Raw genomic sequence first — 27,250 nt, forward strand, 5'->3', positions numbered from 1 at the left:
CACAGTGGGTGGTGAGTGCTCCTGGCATCCCATGGGTAGAGGCCAGGGATGCTGCTGAGTATCCTACAATGACATCCTACAATGCACGGGACAGCCCTCCACAACAAAGAATGACCCAGCCCCAAATATCAATAGTGCTAAGGTTGAGAACCCTGCCCTACACTACCAATTAGACACAAATTCACATTGTCCCTCCAAATTAATATGCAACCACAGGAGATGTCCTAGACAAACTCCTTTCTCCTGACCCGTGAACACACAAGTCATCCTAAGTGCTGTGGTCTATGTGGATTCCTAGGGAGAAAGATACTCCATGAATCTCGTAGCATCTGAGAAGAAAGCTGGATGTCAACACGCATTTGTGCCAGTAGGGAAAAAAGCAGCATGCCCTCCACATTTTCTCCAGAAGAATTCCATCCTGACCTCCCTTTCCACCCCCTGAAAAATTCTTCCATGGCCTCCTCCAGCCGTGCGAGTTATGCATAGTGGATAAGCAGCTTTGTTTCAGTCTTTAGAATTCTAATGTTTAAACTAATGCATTTATTTATGTCGAATGCAGCTTTCCACCCAGAACATTCTGAATTCTTCTTCCCAGTCTGGCTTTTTAGTACGTGATTGCCGAAGCTGCTGGTTTCCATTCCCTGTGTTAACAAGATCTGACTTTGTGGATCATTTAATATTTATCCAAAATATTTGATACACATATAATGACATAATCACTCAGTCCCTTAGCCTGACATGGTTGCATAAGCACCTACTGGCTTTGAAAATCTACATTTTTTCAGAATATGTTGTCAGTTAGTATAATGTATTCCAGGGCATAGATTTCTTGCCAGAATAATTCTGCCCGGTGAATGATAAATGTGTTGTGATTATTCCTTCTGCTTTTGTGAAAGCACACAGTAGGGATAGTGTCTTGAAAGCTATACACAGATCAGTGGAACACAGGGCTTCTCTGTTTAGTTCTGCCATACTCAGAATTTGCTCCCTAAATTCTTTCCCCAAACTCTCTTTTACTAGTTTCTACTCCCTGAAGTGATTGAGGCTGGCAATGGAAGGCTGTGTTTAGCTAATAATTTCTTCTTGGCTCCAATATGTGTCTCTCTTAGTTAAGCCCACAAGAACTTAATGAACTGTTGTGTCTCTCCTGGGTCAAGTTTGTTGTAGCTCAGGTTTAAAGCAACCTCATCTTTCAAAACTGGCTTGACGAATGGAAAAATCTAGAGTCCCAGATGCCTGCTATTTCTGGTTTCCAACAGAGTGGGAATGAATGACTATCACGTGCAACATAGAAACTGGGACCCCCACCCCACCCCCCGCAGATAATTCTAAAGTCCATGGTGTTGATTAACAATGTAAGTGGTCAACTTGTACAGTATTGGTGAAGGTTACAGAATTGAGGGGGATCACCAACGGTCACCAAGATTAATCATGTATCTTGAGCACCGAAGAGACCTCCTGGTCTAGTTAAGTCGACTTTGACATCTAAGAAGCTTCCCTAGGCATAACAAGCAGATGAGAGTCTGCTCTTGAATCGCTCAGAATCATCCTTGATTTGCCGATCTCTCTCCCTCCATACCTCCCAATCCATTAGAAGCTCTGTTGAGTCTGCCTCCAACGTGTATCCTGAATCAGTCTACTGTCTGAGCTCACGGCCACCCCCTAAGCCAAGCCATCATCATCCTTTGTCTGATCAACGATGACTCTCTCCTGCTTCTTCTCTTTCTTCACCACAATCCATTTTTCCATGCAGCAGCCAGGATAATCTTTAAAAAATGTTAATCAGTTCATGTCACTCCCTGCTTAAGCCCCTTCGATGACTTTCCAGTGTTCTCAGAATCATTTCCTGAGAGGGCTCACTAAATAGTGTTGCCAGATGTAGCAAGTAAAAGTACAGCATACACAGTTAAGTTTGTATTTTAGATAAACCATGAATATCTTTTTTTTAGTATAAGTATATCCATGCATATTTGGGATATACTTATATCAAAAAAGATTTTTTTTTTTTTTTTTTTTTTTGTTGCTGACCTATTTGTTACACTTAACATCTGTGTTTTTGTGTTTTTTGTTTGTTTGTTTGTTTTTCTGTTTTTTGAGATAGAGTTTTGCTCTCATTGCCCAGGCTGGAGTGCAATGGCATGATCTCAGCTCACTGCAACCTCCGCCTCCTGGGTTCAAGCAATTCTCCTGCCTCAGCCTCCTGAGAAGCAGGGATTACAGGCATATGCCACCCCGCCTGGTTAATTTTGTATTTTTAGTAGAGACAGGGTTTCTCCATGTTGGTCAGGCTGGTCTCAAACTCCCAACTTCAGGTGATCCACCCACCTCGGCCTCCCAAAGTGCTGAGATTATAGGCGTAAGCCACTGTGCCCGGCCACGTCCTGTATTTTATTTGGCAACCCTACTCACAGGAGCTCTATGTCTGGCACTGCCTACTTTTCTAACTCCATCTCACACTCCTGTCCCTCTAACTTGCCCCAGCAACGCAGGCCTTCAATCTACTAAGCCCTTTCTGACTCTGAGCCTTTGTACTAATGAATCCTTCTGGAATGTTATTTCAGCTTTTGCATGGCTTGTTCCAGCTCCTTCTTCAAGTCTCTGTTCAAATATCTCCTCCTCAGAAAGGCCTTTCCTGATCTCTCTATCCAAAAAGGGCCCCTTTCCCGCCTTCGGACCTCTATACCGCTTCACTCTGTTTTGTTTTCTTCATAAGATGAGTGTGTATTTATTTTTCATCTCTTTGCTTGATTTTTGCCTCTTCCAGGAAAAGCGGGACACAGCTTTGTCTGTCTTGTTTGCTGCTGTATCTCCAGTGTCAGATACAGGCCTGGTGCATGATGCAAGCTCAGGGAATCATTTGTGAATGAGAGAATGGACTTAGGTGTGTCTCTTTGCTTTTAGAATGAAATTTAATCTTTTTCCACAGCCCTACAAGCCTCCTCGCCTACCTCTCTGATGTCATTTCACATAGAACATTTTCAAAGGAGGTTTCACATGTGTAAAGGCCATGGCAGTTTCACCCATTTGGTAAGTGGGGTCACATCTCCAACCATCATGGACGTGCCACTCTGGTTGGTAGAAAGACCATGCGCAGAAAGACCATGCGCTTGAGTGGTAGAAAGATGTGGCTGTGAATCCCAGCTTTGACTTTAGCTAAGTCACTTCCTCTTTGAGCCTGAATTTCATTATCTATATAACAGGGATAGTCATACCACATTTGCACCACATTTGTAGGGATATAGTATAAAACTAAATGCAATGATACATTTAAGCCACCATTACAGGGCCTGGAGCACAGTTAGCCTTTAATAAATAGTAGTTGAATTTGCCCATGGCCAAGTGCTCTCTAGAATACCTTGGTGGTACCCCGTGCTTCAGAGACTGTTGAAACCGTTCACACATCCTACTACCTCCGTGCTAACACTATATGCCTCTCCTTTCTCACTGCCCTGTTAACCCTGTCATCCTTGCACTAAATTTCCACTGGTTCCAATAGGCCCTTAGCTCTGTTTGCACAGTGCTGTGGTCTCTGCTTTCTTACAGGACAAAACAGGCAAGCAATGATCCCGGAAAGGCCCTTCCTAGTCTCCTGCTTGCACCCAGGATGGGACCCGTTCCTGTCTGATCAAGTTCTGCTCCTTAAATATCCTCCAGGCTGGATCTGCTACAGATGTTGCTGTTACCATGGTGACTATTATGGCCGAGATTTTCTGAAACTATGAAGGGAGAACGGGCGAGGTCCAAAGAGCACACATAATTACTCTTATACTGGGCTTTAAGTGCTCTACATAAATGCTGGATGATGCGTGCCTGGAACCTTGGGTCCTCTAAGCCCTCCACTTATGGCAACTCTTGATACTATGTGGGCTTGCTGACTAGTGGAGAGTGCTTCTATTGAAACCTGGTGATTCCACTAGTTTGCTGCTATGATGTGGCCATAAACTATTATCCGTCTAGTAGGGAATTTTCTTTTAAAATTTGAAATTGTTTAATGAAGGTCTTAAAATACATCTGTAGTTTATTATTATATTTTTAACTTTGGTGTGGCAATGTTAAAATTCTCACCTTTTCACTGAGAGTGGGAGACTATATCTCTTCCTCTTGAATCAGGCATGCCTTTAGTAACTTACCTGTAACTAACAAAATATGGTGGAAGTGCCACTGTCATTGAGTGATTTCCCAGAGGCTGGGTCACAAAAGACTTTACTCAATTTTGTTTTGGGAACCTTGACTGTCATGTAAATCTCACTACCTTGAGGCCACCATGCTGTGAGGAAGCTCAAGCTACCTGGAGCACACATAGGTCTTCAGCTGACAGCCCTACCTGAGGTCCCAGTCAACAGCCAGTGTTAGCCATCATACATGTGGCACTTCCAGAAGTCTCCAATCCCCAGGCATCAGATCACCCAGCTATGATTCACTCCCAGATGTTGCATCTTCCCAGCTGATGCCCCAGACATCATGAAGCAGAGATGAGTTGTTTCCACTATGCCTTGTGTGATTTCCTGACCCATAACACTCATGAGCTTAATAGAAAGGTCTGTTCACCAAATTTGGGGGTCATTTGTTACACAGCAATAGCAACTGAAACAGATGGGCTGGCTCTCATTGGCTGTCTCAGGGGCACCTGAAGTTCAACATGTCCAAAACAAACTCCAGGACTCTGTCTTTTCTGGTGCATAATTTGAACCTTTTCCAATGTTTCTTTCTTTTTTTTTTTAAACCTCCACCTACCAGGGTCATTTAAGGTAATAACATAGAAGGCACCTTGATTTATCATCTTCTGTCACCATCATCCAATCTATCACCTGAGTGTGTTGATTTTACCTCTCACCCAGGTGCATTGTCTGGCTTGTCCATACTTGGTAGAGCTGCCCCTGAGTGCACCGTGGTGGCAATGGATGGGAAAAATAAAGCACAGATGTTGAGGGACACAGACTCGGGTTCAAATCTCAGCTCTAAGAACTATCTTGGGCAAGTGGTTTTGCCTCTCTTTGAACCTTGATTCCTGCATCTGTAAAGTGAGAATAACAGTAACTCATATCTTTGTGGTGAGTAGTCAATGAGATAGTCCATGGTAAGTGCTTAGAACTGTGGTTGGTATGTAGTGAGCCCTGTTATGCTTCTTATTATTTATTTATTAATTATTCTCAATATTTGGTGGAAATGTGGAAGTCATTCCAGCTCTCTGGGCATGAAGGAATCATTCAGTTGGGGTTGGGCTTGCCTTCAGGCAGGTCAGATGTCATAGAGTGCTACCACCTTCTCATATCCTCACTCCCAGATATGTGGCACTTCCAGATTCCATCCCCCAGTCACCCCCAGAAACTGCATCTTTCCACTGAAGCCCCAGACATCCTGAAGAAGAGGAAAGCTGTTCTTCCTACTACATCTCACCCAAATTCCTGACACATAGAATCTGCGAGCCTAATAAGAAGATCCTTCTAAGTCATGAAGTCTTGGGGGTAATTTGTTGCACAGTAGTAGTAACGGGAACAGATGAGCTGTCTCTTGTTGGCTGTCTCAGGGACACCTGAGTTTCAACAAGTCCGGCGTGGAGCCCAGGACTATCTCTTCTAGTCCAACCTGATGGCTTTGCAAGAACATATCTCAGCTCTCTTGGGGGTAGTACTTCCAATGTCATTTAAGCCAGAGTCCTTCAGCCCCAGGAATAACGACTGCTTCAGGGACTCCTCAATGATGGCAGAAGGATGGAAAAGCAGGTGGTTATGTGGATGCAGGGTACTGGGGCGTCACAAGAATTGGGTTCATTTGAGAGCATTTTGGGAAGATTTTGCTCCAAGTACTGCAACGTCACTATTTTTTTTTTTTTTTTGAAACGGAGTCTCGCTCTGTCACCCAGGCTGGAGAGCAGTGGTGTGATCTCGGCTCACTACAAGCTCCGCCTCCTGGGTTCATGCCATTGTCCTGCTTCAGCCTCTAGAGTAGCTGGGACTACAGGCACCTGCCACCATGTCCGGCTAATTTTTTTGTATTTTTTTTTAATGTCAAATTTTTATTAGACCTTCAGAGTTTCAGTGGGAGATCAGAATGAGGTGCCCATGGATGTAATTGTCGACTGAATTCCATCAGTGTTTGATTCATTGCCCCAAGGCTTTCAATTAAGAAAAGAAATACGGTTTCAATTTGGGGAAGAAAAGACAGCTCTCCTTCATATTGATTCTGGTAGGTGGTGTCTATTTTAGCCAAAATCTTATATGCACTCTGTTCCACTCTCAAAAAGAATTCTGCATTACTGGTGTGATCCCTGGCGGATGCATTGACTATATATTTAGCATTTGATTCCTGGAATACAGGCTCTTTAGGTCTTCTAGCCATCGCTCGGCAACTTTTGTTTCCATAGAAACTAATGTTTATGTTTATATCTATGCAGACTCTGTTTCTATCAGGTTTTACTTCTCTGAGCAGCTGTTGTAAGTCATTTTACCAAGATGGACGATCGTGATAGGGAACAAAGCCCCCATTCTAGTGAAATGAGAATTTTCTTTAGCATCATTATGGGCCCCAAAGTCAGAATGGTTCAAAATAAAAATAAAAGGGGTTTGGAAAGGGATCTTATGCAGTAGTGTGGTCCAGAAAGCAAGAGATTCAGTACTGAAAATGACGACCTGGCCCACAATGAAACCCATGCTCTGCAAATCAACAGGGGCTTTATCGATCTCTTTCTCTGGGGAAATAGAAAGGCAATGTACATATTTAAGTGCCAATCTGTTCTCTGCAGATTGTGGAAGAAGGGAAATGAAAATCTATGTTTGGAAGGGATGATCTGGGTGCCTAATTTATGCAGATGCACCACAATGGGATGGCTGCTTAACCTTCCCAGTGTTCTCACTAGGGCTCAGCCTAATCTTTCCTGAATGGCATTTGGAAATAATACAGACAGCCTCCTTTGCAAAGCTGAGACCACTGTCAGGTCTAATAGGCAGCCACCATATCTTTTCCTATTTAATCTTGGCTCCATTTGTTTTTGTCATAGCTGACAATTTATATATACATACCCAGAGTTTTATTTCTTTCCTTATTTTGTTCATCCGTTCTAAAGCACTGTCCCTGGCGCCGTGTTTGACAGTGAGTGATAACAATGAGAGCTAAAATTTATTGGGCACTTACGATGTGTCAGCAATCCATACCATGCTTTATGTGGGCCTCCTCATTGAATCCTCACAACACTCACCCAGGTAAGTATAATGACGATCCCTACTTTGGCAGTTGAAGAGACTGAGGCACAGAAAGCAATTTGCTCAAGGTTATAGGTGAGTGCGCAGCAAAATTGCAATTTGGGGCTCTGCAGTCTGCTGTCTGAATCACCATATGATACTGTACTCATGGTTCTGCTCTGGAATTCACAGGCCAGTGGGAGAGACAAAGGTATAAACGATGATCATGGCATGTGATGCATAGCAATAGCATCATATGACATATATACTGCTGTAGAAATATAGGAAGGATGTGATTAAGTCTCCATGGGAGAGTGAAGCCTGGTTTAAGAAATATCAGTTGGGCCTTGAAGACTGACTAAGAGTTTTCCAAGAAGAAAAAACATGTCCTCTTAAGCAAAGAGAATAACCCACTGCTAGGCACAGATGCACCAAAAGATATCATTATGGGCCCAAGTGGTATCACCTTTCTGACCTGTCCTCCTCACCATCTAGGTCACTTTTTTTTGTATTTTTTTATTGTTGTAAAATATACATAAGATTTCTATCTTAGCCACTTTTAAGTGCACAGTTTAGTGGCATGAAGCACTTTGGTTCAAACACCTTCTGGTCACCACTTTTCCACTTTCTGTCTCTATGAATTTGATTACTCTAGGGATCTCAGATAAGTGGAATCATGGAGTATTTGTCCTTTTGTGTCTGTTTTACTTCACCTAGCATGATGTCTTCAACCCTAGTGAACTTTCGAGCATTCGATCTCAGGTTTTCGTAGCTTTAGTCAATTATTGCCACACAATTGTGGCTGATATCACATGTCACAGAAGGAAGAAGCATAGTAGACATCTATTGGCTTGTCTGCCTAGGACCTGTCTTCTAGAACCTGCCCTTTCCTTGTTCCATCCACTTGCTTAGAAGGGGAGGAACCATGTTCAGACCCACCCTCCTGGCTACAGTTGATTGGTTCATGGATGGCCACTGGCCTAGGCTGGCCCATGAGCCTTTTCTCTGGGAGTTTAGAATGGGACCAAGAGATGCCTATCGGCATGGCTGTTCTTAGAAACAGGAGGGGCTTCAAGTGGGGAGTTATTTGAGGTGGCCATTTCCTAAGAGGTAGGCAGAGAAGCAGAAAAACCCTTTTACACAGAAGCATAAAAGGCACGAGGAAGCAGGAGGCATCCCTAGTTCCCTCCCGAGCTACAGTTTTTGGTGGTATTTGCTTCCTAAGGCTCAGCTCTTCACTACCCTTGGGTTTCCAGGGACGCCCTGTAACCTAATCAGGTCTCCTTTCTGTTTATGCTAGTTCAAGTCATGTTCTATCACATGCAACCAAAATAATTCTAGTTAATACAAGCACTTAAAACCTTTAATCTGTTGGCCTCCACCTCTGAACATGAGTTTGGCCGTTAGGGAGAATAAATTTATCCTACAGCGCTTTACCTCAGAGGGTGGGGCAGGAAATTCTTCATTAACGTTTGCAGAACTCTGGAATTTAGACAATTACAGAGGATTATGTTAATTCAAAGCTTTGACTGGAAGATGGGCATTGCTGATGCATGTTCCCTGATGAAGTCCATTGCCCCTGATTAGCTTCTCTTCCTACAAATAATTCTTCCTCCCAGATAGCTTTCATCTCCCCCTTGAGTAGCAGATCCCATCGTATCAGCTGCTTCCACTCCGTGTTGCATCTTCTCCTGGCTTCCTTTCTGCAATTCAGTTTGCCAAAGAGAACTCGCTTGTTGGAAGTGCTTACTCAGTGGCTTCTTTCTCCACAAGAGAAAATGCTTGGCATTTCATTAATCCTCATTAGGCTGGTTTTCACTTGTTTCCATGAATTCTCCTATCTTTTCTAACATCCTGTTGCATTTTAACTCAAGGCCATCGGCTTTCTTCCAACTTCTCTCTCTCCCAGCTTTAAATTGATGGTAAATGTGGCCAGTGCCAGCCTCCAAATTATACCAGACTCCACAGAGTCTTCCTTCCACACTACCCCCGAGTCTGTTTCCATTTTGTTGTTCAGAGACAAGGTAATTGTCAACTACAAACACAAACCGTGATACTTTGTCCTCATTATGACAAGCTCTGGGGACTTCTTGATTGGAGATACATTCAGGGTCTGGATTAGTGTGAATCAATCAAAGCGACTAGGGCACGACATTTAAGGAAGTGTGAAAACTCGGAGGTCAGCCCTGGCCCTGTGCAACCTTGAGAGTGAGGGCTTCCTTAAATGTTGTGTCCTACGTGCCTCTCTTGCCTCACCCTTGTGCTGGCCCAGGTTACAGCTCACCGCTATGTCCAGGGTTGTTTAGATACCATGATGTGATCAGACCACAGTGTGGGAAGTTTTCTGGAGAAGGATGTGATTCCAAGTCCTAAGGAATGCAGTGAGCCCCTGGCCCTAAGACGAGGAGGGTATTAGCATAGGTTCATCAAATCTGGCTTGCATCTTAGCCTTTGCGATTTTAGCCTTGGATTTCTCATCTGTAAAATGGGAATGATAACTATTCTCTGCTTGCATAGGGGTTAGAAGGGTTGGACATGGGAGATGGTGAATGTCCAGCATGGTGGCCAGCATCTGGTAAGTCAATCAGGTAGAGGATTCATAACTGCTGTTAAGTCTGTGTGTTTTGATGTGGAATCACAACGAATACTTATTGATCATCTAGTACAGCCAGGATATGCTCTAAGCACTCTACACATATCAGTTCGTTGTTTCTTAATAATACCTCTCTGAGATTGGCATTGCTATTGACCCATTTCCTAGAGGAGGAAATGGAAGCAAAAGCACTTAGCTGGTGGATGCAGGAGCCAGAAATGTGAACCACCCGTATTCCACTTACCTGCCCCAGGACCCCTGAGCCTGCATTAGAGGTTCATTTATTTGGGTCTGAAAGGCATTTAGGTATTCTGAAGGCAGATCCAAGAAGAAGCACAGGAGAGAAGAATGATTATAGGTTTTAGAGCCAGGTGAAGCTGAAGTGAAAGCTCTGGCTGTCAACTAATTAACTGTGTCATTGGGTAACTCTCTCTGAAGGGTGTTCATAAAACAGAGATCATAAAGTTAGTGGGAGGATGGAATGAGATGATGCTTGTAAAAGCCCTGCATGGTACCAGGCACACAGTAAGTGTCTGTCAGTGTCTGTATTTTACTCTTTCTGTTGCTCTGACCCACCTTGCAGGGATGCTGTGGTCATCACACAGTGCTCAGGACATTCCAGGAGCCCAGCAGACGCTGGAGGTTTAGTTTAGTTTAGTCCTCAACTTAAAATAGAGGAAGCATAAAAGGTAAACCTTTTAAACTGACCGTTTGCTAGAAAGCAACATTTTGGTAGGCCCCTAGGAGTAGGGTTTACTGGAGACCTGAACAGAGGGCTCTAAAGAAGAGAGCTCGTGGTTTCTCTACCCCCTATTCCTGCCCTTACCCTGCAAGAGATGACCTAAAAAAAACCCAGAAATCAGAATTTAATTCTAAGTGCATGTATGCTGGACTGTAAGTTCATCTGAGGACAAGGATCAGTTCTGTCTTCTTCAAAACTATTGTGCCTTTGGGTCTAGCACAAAGCACAATTCAGTTGATATGTGGTGAACGAATGCATCAGTGAGTAAATGAATGAAGATACCGAGACTCTTCAGTCTGGAAAGATGCAGAATTAGCAGAGGAATGTCCCGAAGGGGTTGGAGAGGACAAGTACAGATTTCATTAAATACTGGAACAGACCCACGAGGGGCATTCCTGGCAGTGACTCTCAGGGGACATTAAAAAAAAAAATCAGCTTTATTAAGATATAATTCACATATCATAAAATTAACCCTTTTTAAAGTCTACACTTCAGTGGCCTTTAGTATGTTCAAAGAGTAGTACAACCATCACCACGAACTAATTTCAAAACTTCACTACCCAACCCTCAAAATCTGTAGTCATTACTAGTCTCTCTTCATTCTCCCCTCCTTTGGTCCCAGGAACAACTGATCTGCTGTTTCTATTGATTTGGCTATTCTGCATATTTCATGTAAGTGAAATCATACAATATGACTGGATTCTTTCACTTTGCAGAATGTTTTCAAGGTGTACCCATGTTGTAGCACGGATCAGTCCTTCCTTTTTGTGGCTGAATAATCTTCCATTGCTTAGACTGATTACAGCTGGGATTCTGTTAGGGATTGTGTTGAATCTGTAGGTCACTTCGGGGAGTATTACCATTTATCAATATTAACTCTTTCAATTCATGATCATGGAAGACTATTGTCATCTATTTCAGTCTTCCTTAATTTCTATCAACATGTTTTGTAGTTCTTAGTGTAGAGTTCTTGCACTTCTGTTGTTGATTTTATACCAAAGTATTTTATTCTTTTTGATTCCCATCTAAAAGGAATTGTTTTTAAAATTTTATTTCTGGATAGTTCATTGCTAATGTATAGAAATAGAATTGATTTTGTATCTTATATCTTGACGTAAGATACAAGATCGATCTTGTAAGATACAAGATACAAGATCGATCTTGTATCTTATAACTTTATATAACTTATCTGTTAATTCTGGTGGTTTTGAGTACGTGTGTGAGTCATTCCTTAGGATTTCCTATATACTAGGTCATGGCATCTGCAAATAGATCTACTTTTCTAACCTAGATATTGTTTTGGTTTTTTGTTTTTGTTTTTTTTTTCTCTTGCTTAATTGCACTGGCTAGAACCTCTAGTATAATGTTAAATGGGAGTAGTGAGAATGAATATATTTGTCTTATTTCTGATCTTGGAGGGAAAACATTCATTCTTTCACCATTAAGTATCATGTTAACTGTGGCTTTTTTTTTTTTTTTTCCAGATGCTCTTTTTTAGGTTATGAAAAAGTCTGTGAAGAATTGGTATTTATTCTTCTTTAAACTTTTAGTAGAATTTACCAGTGAATCCATTTGGGCCTGGGCTTTTCTTTGTGGGAATTTTTTAAAATTAGAATTTCATCTCTCTACTTGTTATAAGTCTATTTAGATTTTTCAATTTCTTCTTGACTCTGTTTCTGTGGTTTGTGTCTTCCAGGAATGTTCCCATTTCATCGAGGCTATATCATTTGTTGACATACAATGTGCGTATTTCCTCATAGTCTGTTTTATTCATAATCTGTCTTATTTTATAAGGTGGGTAGTAGTGTCTACGCTTTCATTCCTGGTTTAAGTCATTTGAGTCTTCATTTTTCTTTATGAGGGTAAAAGTTTATCAATTTTGCTGATCTTTTGAAAGAACCAACCTTTGGTTTCTTTGATTTTCTCTGTTGTCTTTCTATTCTATCTTTCATGTATTTCGGTTCCAGTTTTTATTATTTCCTTCCTTCTGCTTGCTTGGAGTTTAGTTTGCTTTTGGTTTTCTAATTCCTTAAAGTGGAAGTCTAGGTTATTAATTTGAGATCTTGCTTCTTTTAAAAAATAGGCATTTATAACTATACATTTCCCAAGGGACATTTAAAAAATAAATATAAGGTTGTACTACTTAAGTTTTGAGAAGCTATATAGGTTGAAAAGAGAAATAAAACTATAAGTAAAGTTTAGGTCGGGTTTCTGCAAGTGTTCTGTGTGCAAGTACGTTTGGGAATAGTTGGCTTAAAGGAAGTGAAACAGATTTTCCCACTGCAGCACAGCTCTGGCCCTTTGATGTGCTAGCGTAGGATATGACTTTCCTAAGGGAGGTGTGGCTTTTGAGTTCCCAGATTTTATTTGCCCAAGGAACACTTCATTGCTGGCATTCTGCAGGGCAGGGTAGCATCATGACTTGGGAGCCCTAGGTGCTTTTGCCTTTGTGGTCTTCTCCTTCATAGAAAATATTAAAAACTATATTTTACAAACACATTGACATAAAGACATATAATGCAACTTAATTCATTATTATATGAATTCACTTATTTTATTCACGTTTTTCTAGGTTTAAAAGAAATTAAAACATTTTTGATTAATGAAACATCGTGTGCCTTGAACAGCGTGGTGGGCCTCTGCTACTGTGCCTCCTGGAGAAGGTAGCCAGATGCAGAGCTCAGCCAGGTGCAGAACATTCCCAGGAGACATGAACACCCTGCTAAGCTCAGTGAGGGTTTCAAGACAGGCTGGCAAGGACAAGGCTTGGAGCACAACTGAGGCCCAAGCCACTAGGGCCAACCCAGGGTCATTGCCAGGACTGTGGCCATGAGTCATTTTTAGTATTCAAAAAGAAATAAAAATGTAACTGATCAGGAGCTCAGTATCTTCTCATGAAATAAAATAACTCTGTTCTGTCTACACCTGCCTCTCTCTCTTTAAAGGATTTGGTTTGCTTGGGAGGGGTCTGAAATGTGCACCCGATCTAACCCAGTTAGACTGCAGAACAATCGATAATGAGACAATGCACCATTGTTATTCAGAAATACCTCCCTTTTGCACAATCCGGGCACCTACAGCCAGCTCCTCCCAGAAAGAAAGGTAGGACAGCAATTGTCACAGGATCAATATCTTCTAGCTTAGGAGGAATCGATCCCATGGCAGAGCCTCAAGGCAGCCTTCTTCCTACCTAAGACTTGGGTGGGGGAGAGAAGTGAGCATCCACCCCAAAAGCGAGATGTGCAAGAGAGGTGCACTTAGCAGTGATGGGGAGTGTAGAAGGGGGCTCTGCATCTAAGCTTCCTTTTCATATTTGGGAAAAGTTGAGAGGTGGGGGCTTGTAGCATTGCCTGAACTCATACGACTTGCCTGAGCTAGAGCTGGCATCAGAACTCCAGTCACCCGATGTCCACTTTGGCATGATCTTAGTTTTATAAAATACATTCACCAAATATTTACAGATTCCTAGATTTGCTGGGGACTCTGTTGGCAATGCATTGGTTAGGATCTTGGCAGAAAAGCAATGGTATCGTCAATAAGGTTAATTGCGGAGGGTTTAACGAGGGAACTGTTTACCGTGCTGCTGCAGCGTTAAGAAAATCAACAAAGGATGACAAAGCACCTAGGACGGGCAAGAGTGGGAAGCTGTCACTGTCCCCAGGCCCCCAGGCCTGAAAAGGAAGGGGAAGAAGGGGTTCTAGAACCTGGGGAACTGTCACTGTAGCCAAAAGGCTACTTAGACAGGGGCTTGCTGCCTTGGCCAACCCATGGATGGAGGGAGGGACCCAGGAGAATTAGTACCCAGACTCCTATCTCTTCCTACCCTCCACTCTCCATTTTTTTTTTCTTTTTCCTTTTATTTTATTTTATTTTATTTTTTATTTTGAGACAGAATCTTGTTCTGTGGCCTGATCTCAGCTCACAGCAACCTCTACCTCCAGGGCTCAAGCGATTCTCCTGCCTCAGCCCGCCAAGTAGCTGGGATTACAAGCACCCACCACCACACCCAGCTAATTTTTGTAATTTTAGTAGAGATGGGGTTTCACCATGTTGGCCAGGCTGGTCTCGAACCCCTGACCCCAAGTGATCCACCTGCCGCGGCCTCCCAAAGTACTGGGATTATAGGCATGATGAGCCATGGTGCCTGGTCTATGCTCCAGTTTTCATTGGCGTCTTCCCAACTAGAAGCTAGAGAGCACTCCCTGCCTGTGGCTTCAGCCCGGGGCACAGAGCAGGCAGGAGAAGGCTGGAGAAAAGGTCTGCAGTGGTGAGTGGACACGACCCGGCACAGTGCAACCAATAGGAGATGGAGGAACCAGTCCTTTGAGTTAGGAGCTTATGATGGAGTAGGGGCATAAAAGAACATTGATGAACCATGGATTTTGTGCCGTGTAAACTCAAGGTGGTATGGTAATGTGAAAGAAGAAAACTGGAGAGGGGATCAGCAAGGAAAGTCAGGGAACGTTTCCAAAGTAAGAGCCTTGAACTGAGTCCCAGACATTGAATACGAATGAGGTGAAGGAGAAGCAGCTTGTAAAAGTACAGGCAAGGGAAACCGGATGGAAATTGTTGCCAGGCTGCAAAGCTTGAGTTTTAACCAGAAGGTACAGGAAGTCATTAAAATATGTTACGAGACCATGGGCAAGGAATTAACATGACTTCTTTCTAATGATGGGTTTTTGTCACTCTGCCTTTTCTTCTACATTGTAGATTCTTCTTCTTCTTCTTTTTTTTCATCTCAAATTGGATCAGCCACCCAATAGTTCCCAAAGGGCCAAGCAATAGTCAATATGTTGATCGGGTGGCTGTATTGGAAGTCAAGCCCTAACCCTCTAAGTCTTCCAGATCCTCAATTCTCTTGACAATCTGGTTCTCCAAGTAATATATCTTCACAGGCTGAATGGGGTAAGCAGTCTTTGACAAGCAGTATTAAATGTCCTATTATTTTACTCTGTTTCAAATTCCATACTCATTCATATGGCCAACTTTACACTGAAATAAATTATTCTTCTGGTGACTCTATTCGTCCTGAAGTTGAAAACCTCCTGGAAGTAATGGAAACTCAAGTTCTAAGGTAGGGAAATGACTCCGATTTACTTTCGTGAAATGTTTTCCCTTTTAAAATGATTTATTACAGTGTGCCACTATTCAAACCTCTTTAGGCTCTTGCAGCTGAATTTAAACAAAAAAGATTTTTTTTTTTTCAGTAACAGAATTAAGTAAAGCATAGAAAAGACCAAACTCTACAACCGCAATAAAAACAGTCATTCTCTTATATCTCTTATAATTAAGATTCAATTTCACTTTCTCCTCTGTCTCTACTTATTAGTCAGAATCTCAGAGTGAAAAGGGCGAAGTCGGTGTTTTATTGCTGTCAGAGTTGGAGATAGAATAAGGCTTATGGGTTTTCTGTACCTCTTTTGTGCATGTTTTGTAATAGTCTAGCATTCTTTTGGTGGATATTCAATACCAGTAGATTGAATCTTGGCAGAGTTGGAAAATAAAACACAATGTAGCATTCAAGTATATATAATACTTTAGGCAAAAAGAATGATAAAGATGTATTTCTCCGTTGTCAAGTTCTGAGATCAATGCATGGAAAGGGAGCCAGTATCTCTACAGAATCACGCCTAGGTATTTCTGCAGCTGCTTCCTAGTTTCTGGATTTGAATTCCAGCTTTTTCTCTTTTTTTTTTTTTGATAAGCCTTTCAAATGCTGATGCTACATGTTTAAGAAAGTGCATGTGAATATCACGCTTTGCGTGTAGGCACGCACACATTTTCACCTATGCCTCAACTCAGAAAAGATGGTTCAGTGTGACTGACAGAGCCCAGTAGTATTCTTAGAGTCACTGCCAAGCTTCTTTAGAGCTGAAAATTTCAAGGGAATCAAAAATTAGGCTTCTATTTTCTTTGTCACTGTTCCTCATCTATCATTATAATAATGTATTCAAAAGTGATCAGGAACCTTTTCAAGAGCAATAATAACTAAAGTCTTTCAAGAAGCTATTCTTGTCTCCAAAGGAAACACCTTTTTTCTCTGACCTTTATGAAAATAAAAATATCAAGGATTAAATCAAATCTCTAGCCCCCTAACGTCGTGGTTAATGAGTCTATGAATATCAATCTTCATATTCACATGCACAAGCAACCCCCAACAACACCTAATTTATTCCCTTCCCCCCTAGAATGTTCACATTCCTCAGTGCCATTTCTGTATTATTTCAAACATTCCTTGTTTCTATTTTGATTCTCGATAAGCAGAAAGAAGAGATTCAGAGGTTTTTTCCTTGTTAGCTTCACAGCAGGGGTTTTTTATAAATATGGAAACTACAGCAGAGTTCGACTGTGTGTGTGAACTGGAAACCAGCAGCCCCTGTAAAGCCTAATTTATTCAAAATAACCACATGGCAACAAGGATCTTTCTTCTTCATTCTCTTGAATTGGTGAAAAGTGAGACTGTGAAAATAAATAGCAAGCCTTGGAAAAATCCTGTCTAATAAACTCAAAATGCTGGATCAGATAAAACACACTTGTAGGAAAAGTCCTGGACTATTAAGAAAAGAAAGAAAAAGGAAAGAAAGATTCAATATTTCCCTCTTAAGGACCCACCGTTCAAAGAAAGAACGTTGGTTCCACTGACTCCCTGAAGATAAATGATGGAGAAAGGAAAGCCCCCTTTCCTTCCAATGTTATAAATCCTTGATGCATTTTGCAAGCCCTTGAAGCAATTGGCAAGACCTGAAGGCAATTTCATTTTCTAGGAACCCTCCTCTATCCCTAATTTCCTAACCAAGTCAATGGTGGATCACTGAGATACACGTTCATGGGCATCTCATTTCCTCCTGATTTCCTGAGGCTACTTCTAATAAAGAAGGAGAGTTGGAGAGACCCAGAGACTCACAGGGAGCCTAATATAATCACTTCTGTCAAACTAAAATTCTGACTCATGCTAATTCACTGTGACCGATCACTGGGAATTCAAGAAATAAGCTAGATCTACACTGTTAATTTGAATTATTCCAATGTGCTTCATCTACCAGAAAGGAAAGAAGCATGAATTTCTTCTCTTTGCCTGGGGGTGTGGAGTGAGCCATCTGGCTAAAGGGGCGAGGGTAGTTAAAACTCACTCAGGATGAGGGACTTGATGGAAAATAGAACCAGGAGCCCCTGCCCTAACCCATGCTGTGGCCTTCATCTAGGACTTTGCAGGTTTAAGGGAAGGTCTGATTGAGTCAAAATGATTACTGTCACAGGACTTCTTTATGGTTTTCTTTTAATCACCAGGCCTGGGTAAAATTGTCTATTGATTGACCTTAAATGAAATCTACTTTAACCTGGGAACTCCATTAAAAGAATAATTCAAGAGGCCATCTCTCGCAGCTCATTGTTAACCTGACTGCCTGGGAATTAATGATGCATGCCGTTCTGGGAGACTCGTAATTCCTTCCAAGTTTAAATATTTATCTGAACTCCTTGAAACCTTGCTGTATTCTCCTTCTCCACTAGCCTGAGTTTCATTTTTTCTCCTTTCCTTTGATAAATGAATTTTTGTTTTTCCTTCCTTAGAGTCAGATTCATTGGTGCTCTCCGGGCTCCACATTCTAGTAGGTCAGCTGTGGGGGAAGTTCCCAGAATTCCCCACCTCCCTACATCACCCAGGCTGTCTCTCCTAGTGTCCAGAGAGCATTGGAAATGCAACATGCCTTCCGTAGTTTCCCATAAGCACTGTACCAAATGCATTCCAATTTGTACTGCAAGGGGTCACATTTTGGAAGAAATTGTCCTCTCTGGACATATTTACTCCTGAAATGCCTGCTGGAGATTTTGGTTTTGCATGGACAATACGGATTGGTTCAGGAAGTCAGAAGTAAGGCAGTGGGGATAGACTATTATACCTAATGTTGGTAGCTAGGCACGAGAGGACCTGCCTTGCCACACTAGAGATTGGACCAGATGCTGTGTACCTCAACCTGTCACCTGCCTATTGACCTGAAAGGGGATTGGCATGGCACCCAAATAGACAGTGAGAGGAAATACATGGGGAACTGACATCCCAACTATCATCACACAAGAATCCTGTATCATTTATGGCTCATTGACAGGGACCAAAGTTGGGGTTGGAGGGACCCAAATTCAATAACATGAGTATTTAAGAAAAAGCAACAGCTCAGAATAAGAGCAGGTAGCAACCTCTGCCTACCTTCTCCCTCTCTGCCCAGCCACGGTTGTGTGCTCATACTATACACTGTGCTTTAACCTGCACATATTGTATTTATGGCACTTGTCACACTTAATTAAAATTGCCTGTATAATGGCTTAGTTTCCCCATTCGATTCTATCATCTGTGGGGACAGGAACTTGCTGGCCCTGGGATGCTCCTGTGACTAATTTAGTGCTCAGCCCTGGGTGGGCAGTCAATAAATTGCATTGTTGAATTAATGAATGAAACATCCATAATATTCAGAGGAGATACATGCTTCTGAAAATGATTTACTCTAGGAACCAGAAGAAAAGTTTAGAAGACAAAGGCAGAAGACATGGCCCGAGGAGGAAAAAGAATAGAACGTCCTAGGAGAGAAGGGGTTGAGGTTAAAAGAGAATTGTCTTGAGGCACAATCCTGACCTGGAGATGGGACTGAGGAGACAAAGAAGTATTGAAAGGAAACTAATGTTGCAGTTGCATAATTAAAATTCAGCCTTGAGGCCAAAAAGAACAGAATCATCATTGCAGATCAATGACTGATTCCTGATCAATGACCTGACTATGAATTTGAGAAGCTCTCCCAGAATGCAGAACAAGAAAATCTATAACGAAATCAGATATAAGAATATAAGAAATAAGACATCTTCATGGAATTGGAGAAGACTTAGGGAGTAGATAGAAATATTACATCGTGTTTCAGGCAAAATTAATGAAAGGGGCACCATTTCCAGACACATTCTGGCAAAACTCAAATTACAAGGATAAAGACAAAAATCACACAAGCATGAGTCTGAAACAAGATGAAACAACATACATTGTGGGAGAGAGGGCTTCTCCCCACTCTTCTTTCCCCACCCCACCTTCCTCCCCAAGGAGGTGGAATGAGCTACAGAGTGGTGAGTCCGACATGAATGGACGGGACCTGAGCAGCTCAGCTCTTTCTCTCTTCTTCTTCTCTCTGGGACCCTCCCTGTCTAAGTCATTCTGTAGAATTATCACCACCCACACCAGGTGTTGCTTTCATCTTCCGTTCTTTCAACAAATACTCATTGAGTGTCTACTTTGCGCTGTGCCTGGTTTCCATGCTGAGGATTTCAGAGAAAGTCTGATTGAGAAGACAACAGGCAAAGGCACAGATCAGTGTACAGCTTGGGGCAGGCAGTCCTAAGAGCCCTGAGGCAGAACAAAGCAAGGCAAAGGCCTGAGGGATCAGGTGGGAGGGAGGGGCACGTCTTCCTAGAGAGGTGGTCCAGGAAGGCTGCGTGGATGAAGTGACATTCCAACAGGCCTGAGAGAGGTGGGGGACAAAGCTGTGCAGACGTCCAGGGAAGAATGTCCAGGCAGAGGGAACAGCCAGGGCAAAGGGGCTGAGGAGGAAGAGGGCCAGGACCTGATTAAGGAATGTCCAGGTCAGGAGGCTGCAGCAAGCAAGCAGTGGGGATGGCAGAGGTAGCGGTGTGCATGTGTGTGTGCTGTGCGTGCTCATACGTAGGTATGGTGTGTGTATGTGTGTGATATGTGGGAGGTATATGTGTGATGTGAGTGCATATGTGTGATATGTGTGCACATGTATGGTGTGTGTGGTGTATGTGGTGTGTGTGTATAGTATATTTGTGGTGTGTGTGGTGTGTGATCCCTGTGTGGTATGTATGTGGTGTGTGTGATATATTTGCGGCTTGTAGCATGTATATGGTGTGTGTGTGTGGTGTGTGGTGTATGGTGTGTGTGTAATGTTTCTGTGTGTATGTGTAGTGTATGGTGTGTATATGGTTTGTGTAGTGTGTTATGTGGTGTTTGTGGTATATGTGTGGTGTGTGTGGTGGGTATATTGTATGTGTGGTGCGTATGTTTTGTGTAATGTGTGTACGGTGTGTGTAGTGTATGTGTGTGGTGTATGTGTGTGGTGTGTGTGGTGTTCGTGGTGTATGTGTGGTGTGTGTGGTATGTAGTGTGTGGTGTATGTGTGTGGTGTGTGCAGTGTGTGTGGTGTATGTGTGTGGTGTGTGGTGTGCATGGTGTGTGTGGTATATGTGTGCTGTGTGTATGTGTGCTGTGTGTATGTGTGCTGTGTATGCTGCGTATGTGTGGCATGTGTGGTGTGTGTAGCATATATGTGGTGCATGGATGTGTGGTGTGTGGTGTGTGTAGTGTATGTGTGGTGTGTGGTGCATATATGTATGGTGTCTGTGTGCTATATATGTGGTGTGTATGTGGTATGTGATTTGTATGTGGTGTGTGTAGTGTGTGTGTGGTATGTGTATGTGTGCTGTATATGTGTGGTATGGTATGTGTGTGGTGTATAGTGTGTATGTAGTATGTGTAGTGTGCCTGTGCTGCATATGTGTGGTATGTGGCATGTGTGTGGTGTGTCGTGTGTATATGTGTAATATGTATGCTGTGTATGTATGGTGTGTGGTGTGTATGTGGTATGTGTATGTGTGATGTGTGTGCTGTGTATGCATGATGTGTGTGTAGTGTGTGTAGTGTGTGGTATGTGTGTAGTTTGTGGTATGTGCATGGTGTGTGTAGCATGTGGTGTGTCTCTGTAGTGTGTGGTGTGTGATATGTGTAGTGTGTGGTGTGTGTGTGATGTGTGTAGTGTGTAGTGTGTGGTGTGTGTGTGTGATGTGTGTGTATAGAGTGTGGTGTGTGTGTGATGTGTGTAGTGTGTGGTGTGTGTGGGGTGTGTGTAGTGTGTGGTGTGTATGTGATGTGTGTGGTGTGGTGTGTGTGGTTTGTGGTGTGTGTGTGATGTGTGTGTATAGAGTGTGGTGTGTGTGTGATGTGTGTAGTGTGTGGTGTGTGGTGTGTGTGTGATGTATGTGTATAGAGTGTGGTGTGTGTGGGGTTTGTGTAGTGTGTGGTGTGTATGTGATGTGTGTGTGGTGTGTGGTGTGTGTGTGATGTGTGTAGAGTGTAGTGTGTGGTGTGTGTGTGATGTGTGTAGTGTGTGGTGTGTGTGGGGTGTGTGTAGTGTGTGGTGTGTATGTGATGTGTGTGGTTTGTGGTGTGTGTGTGATGTGTGTGTATAGAGTGTGGTGTGTGTGTGATGTGTGTAGCGTGTGGTGTGTGTGGGGTTTGTGTAGTGTGTGGTGTGTATGTGATGTGTGTGTGGTGTGTGGTGTGTGTGTGATGTGTGTAGTGTGTAGTGTGTGGTGTGTGTGTGATGTGTGTAGCGTGTGGTGTGTGATGTGTGTAGTGTGTGGTGTGTGTGGGGTGTGTGTAGTGTGTGGTGTGTATGTGATGTGTGTGGTGTGGTATGTGTGTGGTTTGTGGTGTGTGTGTGATGTGTGTGTATAGAGTGTGGTGTGTGTGTGATGTGTGTAGTGTGTGGTGTGTGTGGGGTTTGTGTAGTGTGTGGTGTGTATGTGATGTGTGTGTGGTGTGTGGTGTGTGTGTGATGTGTGTAGTGTGTAGTGTGTGGTGTGTGTATGGTGTCTGTGTATAGAGTGTGGTGTGTGTGTGATGTGTGTAGCGTGTGGTGTGTGTGGGGTTTGTGTAGTGTGTGGTGTGTATGTGATGTGTGTGTGGTGTGTGTGTGTGGGATGTGTGTAGTGTGTAGTGTGTGGTGTGTGTGTGATGTGTGTAGCGTGTGGTGTGTGTGGGGTGTGTGTAGTGTGTGGTGTGTATGTGATGTGTGTGGTTTGTGGTGTGTGTGTATAGAGTGTGGTGTGTGTGTGATGTGTGTAGCGTGTGGTGTGTGTGGGGTTTGTGTAGTGTGTGGTGTGTGTGTGATGTGTGTGGTGTGTGTGGTGTGTGGTGTGTGTGTGATGTGTGTAGTGTGTAGTGTGTGGTGTGTGTGTATAGAGTGTGGTGTGTGTGTGATGTGTGTAGCGTGTGGTGTGTGTGGGGTTTGTGTAGTGTGTGGTGTGTGTGTGATGTGTGTGGTGTGTGTGGTGTGTGGTGTGTGTGTGATGTGTGTAGTGTGTAGTGTGTGGTGTGTGTGTGATGTGTGTGTATAGAGTGTGGTGTGTGTGTGATGTGTGTAGCGTGTGGTGTGTGTGGGGTTTGTGTAGTGTGTGGTGTGTATGTGATGTGTGTGTGGTGTGTGGTGTGTGTGTGATGTGTGTAGTGTGTAGTGTGTGGTGTGTGTGTGATGTGTGTGTATAGAGTGTGGTGTGTGTGTGATGTGTGTAGCGTGTGGTGTGTGTGGGGTTTGTGTAGTGTGTGGTGTGTATATGATGTGTGTGTGGTGTGTGGTGTGTGTGTGATGTGTGTAGTGTGTGGTGTGTGTGTGATGTGTGTGTATAGAGTGTGGTGTGTGTGTGATGTGTGTAGCGTGTGGTGTGTGTGGGGTGTGTGTAGTGTGTGGTGTGTATGTGATGTGTGTGGTGTGGTATGTGTGTGGTTTGTGGTGTGTGCCTGTGTGGTTATATAGGGCCTAGGGACTATGGGGCCTTGAATTTTCTCCTAAGTGTAAAGAGAAGCCATCAGAAAGGGCAGCAGTCCTGGTGCTTCCACCACTGGAAATGGCCTTGTGCTTTTTCTGGCCCTGTCTGCCCGCCTCTGTAGAACAGAAGCTTCATAAGGGAAGTCTCGTTTTCCATCTTCTTCCCATTGATTTCCCAGCACCTACAATGGCATCCTATGCAGGGCAGGTGCTGAAGAATCATTCACTGACAGAATGAGTGCATGAGTGAAGCAGAAGCCATGAGGAGGCAGGGAAAAGACAGTGTGGAGAGAAGCAAGGCTCCTCAATTCATGGTGGTGACCAAGTGTGGGGTCCCCAAATTCCAGGGGGCCCTGAAACCATCTGGGTCCAGATGCACCCAAACTCCTATTCTCTCCAAGACTCAGCTGATTGACTCTTCTTGGGCAAGTGTGAGTGACAATCCTCTTGTTACCTCTGGACAGCCTGGCCGGGTCCCCCAGCTGGGTCAGGCCCTTCTAGGATCTACTGTTGCCCCTAAACCTGCTCACAGCAGTGGCCAGTTCAGGCTGGGTTTGAATGTACCCCTTCCAGCACGTTCTACCCTCTTTTTCCATTTTTGTTTAATCCAGTGTCTGGCATAAAGTAAGCATGGGGCTGGTAATTGTTGAATGTCTTACTGCACAAGACACTGAAAATCAATGGTATGAAAAGATTAAAAATGGAGGGATAGGCAAAAAAGTTAAATAATACAAGCAAAAAGATTTTTTTCTTTTTAAAAGCAGGGGTGGCAGGATCTATTTCAGACAAAGTAGAATTCAAATTCAAAGTGGAATTCAGAAGGGGGAAAAGCATTATTAAATAGAACAAAGGGGACATTTATATAGATAAATGGTATAATCACACAGAACTTATAAATAGCCATGCACTGACAATGTATTAGATAACATGCAACACCCACTCCTAATTAAAAAGGAAAGAAAACCTCTTTGAAAGCTAGGAATGCAAGTCCACTTAATCAGCATGATAAATAATACCGAGCTAAAACCAGCAACTACCATCATATTTAATGGTGAATACGGAAGGTATTTTCATTAAAATCAGTAGAAATCCAGGTGTCCCTGGTAATATCAAAAGAGTAACATGGATACAGGGAGGGAACATGACATGTCGGGGCCTGTCGGTGGGTAGGGGGCTAGGGAAGGGATAGCATTAGAAGAAATACCTAATGTAGATGACGGATTGATGGGTGCAGCAAACCACCACGGCATGTCTATATCTATGTAACAAACCTGCACATTCTGCACATGTATCCCTGAACTTAAAGTATAACAATAATAAAAAAAAGAGTAACCTGTAACTCTCTTAGAGTTCATGAGGTTTAATAAAGTAGGTGGATTAACTATCAAACAGAGAAAAAGCAATAGCATTGCTTATAACAGCATTAACCAGTTAGAAGATGAAAAGAGAAAGAAAACCACTTTCTTAATTGCAATAGCAAACCCAAGACACCTACGAATAAACACGACAAGGAATGAGTAGGATCGACATGATGAAAATTGGAAAAATCTTTTTGAGATACAAAACAAGATGTGAACAAATGTATAAACATTTCTGTAGAAGGAATCTAAAGTTTGTGATAATCACAATTCTCCAATTAGTTTATAAACTTAATATTTTTCAGTCAATAGTCTTTGGATTTATTTTTCTTTTGAAATGTGACCAAATGATTCTAAAATTGATTTGGAAAAATGAACAGATGGGAAAAAACTAAGAGGATTAGAACAATGTTTCAAAAGTGTTGAAATTGATTATATGGGAACACGATGGCAGGTGAATTTTATTTTCCTCTTTGTATTTTTCTACATTCAAATTTTTTTTTATCATTCTAACATTTCATACTAAAGTTCACATAGAAATAGAATTAGTAGCAAAAATATAACCATTAAAAACAACCAAATACAGATAAGTTGTTCATTAATCTCAGGCTATACGAAGACTTTCTAAATACACACACAATTAAGATCATCATAGGAAATGTGATGAAGTGGGTTGTACAAAAATTAAACTGTGACTCTCAAAAAGTAAAGACACTCAAAAGGCAAACTTCAAAGAAAACAAAGTTGTAACTAATGCAGATAAAGGGTAAATTTTTTCCTGAAATAAAAGGGTCTCAAAGATATAAAAGAAGGACCTTCACCCATCAGTAGAACAAAAGGGTGGAAGATAAGAGCAGATAAATCACAGAGGCCAACTTGACTAGTAATCAAACAAATTAACAAGGCAAGTCACTGCCATTTATGCCAAACTGTCCAGCATGAAAAGACGCTGAATGCTGAGAGGATGAGGACGGACGTGCCTTCCTCTTCAGGCTGTTGGTGGCTTATAGCGGGATGCTTATTCTCAAAAGCATTTGACAATGGGTAACAAGGACTTAAAATGAGTTCACACCCTTTGACAAAGAAATTCCATTTCCAGCAAGTCTGTTCTAGGGAAACAGTCAGATATGTAGGCAAAGATTTATACACAAGAATATTTATTCATGGGAGAAATGAACATTGAAATCTATTTTGAATAATATTTAAATTAAGGAAAAAATTCTCCTTAAATAATGTTGATTGAAAAGTGATTTCACAACAGTGTATTCATTATTATTGTTATTATTATTATTATTATTTTTATTTTTAAGACAGAGTCTTACTCTGTCACCCAGGCTGGAGTGCAGTGGTGTAATCTAGGCTCACTGCAACCTCTGCCTCCCGGGTTCAAGTGATTCTCCTGCCTGAGCCTCCCGAGTAGCTGGGATTACAGGCATATGCCTGCCTCCATGGCTGGCTAATTTTTGTATTTTTAGTATAGACGGGGTTTCACCATTTTGGCCAGGCTGGTCTCGAACTCCTGACCTCAAGTGATCTGCCTGCCTTGGCCTACCAAAGTGTTAGGATTGCAGGCATGAGCTGCTGCACCCGGCCCAAAACAGTGTATTCAATTTACACTGAATTGCAATAAATTGATCCCAATTTATGTAGATCCCAATTTATATGGATATATTTTATGTAGATACAGTTTATATATATATAATTTTATCCCAATTTATATAGATACAGTTGATCTCCATTTATGTAGATACAGATACACAGAACGTATATAGATGTGTATAATAGATATACAGAGTCCCAAAATGTTACCCGTGATTATCTCTAGTCAAATTATGGTTAGTTATTATTTTTGTTATATTCTTCTTTTTTTCACATTTCCAATTTTTCTACAATGTGTAGAAATGACCTCAATAATAAGAAACTCCAAGATTATTTTTAAAAAGACAAAAACAACAATTGCCAAAGAATTTGGCTCTCAAGGTGTGGGACAGAAGTTAACTCTAATGATCTCTGTCTGTCTTTCTCTCAAGGCCCAATAAAGGGAAAATATAATTAAATCAATTGTCATAAATGTTTACTGCACCCTTACTGTGAATAAGGCACAGCACTGAGGGCAGGGAAACAATGCAAAGATGGACAAGAAATGAATCCTGTCCCCCAAACAGAATCATCAAGTGAAAGAAAATGGACTCCAACTTGGAAAGCCGTAAAACAAGGCGCACAGGGCCAAGGGGTGATGGGAAGCCAGAGGCAGATGGAGAGGGCTAACAGGAAAGATCCCTGGGGAATAAACTTTCTTGCACTTCTCAGATGTCGCAGGAACTACAGTGCCATGGAGGAAGTTTTCTTTTCTGGAATTCCTTTCAGGGACAGCATTATGTGTGGCTGGAGGAAGGGGCGGTGAATGAAAAAAGCAGCCTGTGATTGAAGACGCTTACAGAGGGCCAGGCGCTCTGCTAAATGCTTTAATTGTGCGCTTCCACTTAGTCCTCAGACTGAGCCTATGAGGTTGCCACTATTACAAACCCCATGTTCCAGATGGGGAAGTGGAGGCCCAGCAGTTACATAATGTGCCTGTGTTTGCACCCAGCACAGGGTAGAACCAGGATTTCAGTCCAAGCAATTTCACCTTTAGAGCCTTTACTCTTATTTTTCCTACAGAGTGGAGCATGCAAATTGGGCCAGAGCTGAATTGTTTAGACCTTAGTGAGGATAAGAGATTGCCGCTCTCTTTTTCAGCATCCTCCTGTCTTTCTTCCTCTCTCTCCCCCAACATCTCAGGC

At 42.4% G+C, this 27,250-nt stretch overlaps 1 long non-coding RNA gene across 1 annotated transcript in view; it reads left to right on the top strand.

Annotated features, from left to right (window-relative positions):
- Nucleotides 1–15,391: 15,391 nt before the first annotated feature.
- The window catches only part of LOC144337894 (uncharacterized), a 33,323-nt gene continuing 21,464 nt past the window's right edge, over nucleotides 15,392–27,250 (top strand). The window contains exon 1 of the long non-coding RNA XR_013411532.1: nucleotides 15,392–15,587. This is a non-coding gene — a long non-coding RNA (uncharacterized LOC144337894). The remainder of the gene's footprint in view (nucleotides 15,588–27,250) is intronic.

The sequence above is a fragment of the Macaca mulatta genome, chromosome 1, assembly GCF_049350105.2.
Source record: "Macaca mulatta isolate MMU2019108-1 chromosome 1, T2T-MMU8v2.0, whole genome shotgun sequence".
Taxonomy (NCBI): Eukaryota; Metazoa; Chordata; class Mammalia; order Primates; family Cercopithecidae; genus Macaca; species Macaca mulatta.